The sequence below is a fragment of the Lactuca virosa genome, chromosome 2 (assembly GCF_052849685.1).
Source record: "Lactuca virosa cultivar CGN04683 chromosome 2, Lactuca_virosa_CGN04683_v6, whole genome shotgun sequence".
In the NCBI taxonomy this organism is placed as follows: Eukaryota; Viridiplantae; Streptophyta; class Magnoliopsida; order Asterales; family Asteraceae; genus Lactuca; species Lactuca virosa.
This window is the reverse complement of record NC_136427.1, coordinates 52,573,523-52,575,258: the sequence shown is the minus strand read 5'-3', so window position 1 is coordinate 52,575,258 and position 1,736 is coordinate 52,573,523.

Below are 1,736 nucleotides of genomic sequence, written 5' to 3'. Positions count from 1 at the left end.
GATGCTAATGTGATAAGTGATGTTGTATGAGAATTCAACCAAAGGCAAGTGTATATAATGTACTGTCACACCCCAAAACCAAGAACGGCGGAATACGTTCTGGGGTGGAGGACGTCATGTACAGTATCATAACAATGCATAATAGTAAAGACAGCAACAACATCCATTGCATTAAGATAATAATTGTAATACAAGCGTGTTCTGTACAGTTTGTTAGACACCAAAAGTATAATAAAAAAAATAAAGATGAGTCTTGTATGTGCTCCATCTTCTCAAAAGCTGCATCTGTACCTGTCTACTGATGACCTGAGAATACAAGTTATTTTGAAAGAGTTTATCAGCATAAAGCTGGTGAGTTCATAAGTATTTAGTGTCATTACTTGTATAAAAAGGTTCACAACAATGTGGTATAATAACTGGTTTCAGTGTTTGAAAATAGTACACTCCCTAGAAAATCGTATGTTTTCCAGTAAAAAGTAGCCTTCTACCAAGACTCAATTGTTTGTATATTTGTTCTTTTATAAATATAGAGATTTTCCCAGTGAAACTATTAACATGAAAATATAGTTTTTGACCTCATTAATGTAAAGAATGGGAAAAATAATGTTTCACCCCAACAGTGTCACTGCCGGCTGAATGTAATGAAAATACAGACTCTAGGTGGCATTAAATGTACAATACACCTCGGGGAGTCTGTTTTGCCTTTAATTCTTAAAGTGTTAATTAAAGGTCTGAATGTGAACTCGTATGTAACCATGCTGATTGACGATCAAATAACTGATGACCCTCCAGGTCACACGTAGTATGGTGACATTTTGTCACCCCTAGGCCTAGTCGGCTCGGGCTGTAGCTAGCAGTCAGGATGTGGGAGTGTCTGTCCCGTATAGATCTATACACATAATGCCCGCTCTCCCTCCAGGAGACTCTGGTTACATGGTGATAGCACAATGAAGTGTCGTATCGAGAAGTAGTATGTCACATTCTGTTTTAGTGTATTCTCTTGTATATTGTATAATGTATTTTCTGGTATAATGTATAGGGTGTTCTCTTGGATAGCATATAGTATTCTCTTTGTATAGTATTTATCATGCTAACTCATAACTGTACTGACTCTGGTAGATGTCATTGTAATAGGAGTAATGAGTAATATTCCTTAACTGTACCTATTATAGTTAAATAGTAATGTTGGTTGCATGCCTTTGTTACTCATGTTGGATATAGTGTCTAAGTCCATAACTATATTTGGTATGTACTTGACCCGACCCGACATGGTCCATTTGGGTTGCACTTCACCCGAACAATTTATGGATAATCGTTTGAGAATAGTATAAGTTATGATTTATTAATATATTATAAGTCCTAATATATTAATATAAAATCATATTATTTAATTAGTATTGATCTATAATTAATCTAGAATTAATTTAGAGATCAAAAGTATGACTAATTAAATATGGGCTCCTGTATTTATATAGTGTGGGCTAATGCTTATTTGGAATGGGCTAGGCTTGCATGGAAAGTCCATGGATACTCCATGGAGCTTTAACCCATGGATCTCATGGAAATGAAAAGACATGGGTATTAGGGTTTACATGGATGTAACCCTAATCCACCACACTATATAAAGGAGGCTTTGGTTCTTGAAATCACACGAGTTGTGGTGAGTAAAGTAAGAGGGCCGATTTCAAGAAGGTGATTACTATTCTCTCAAAGTTCCAAGTTTGTGGTGATTTGTG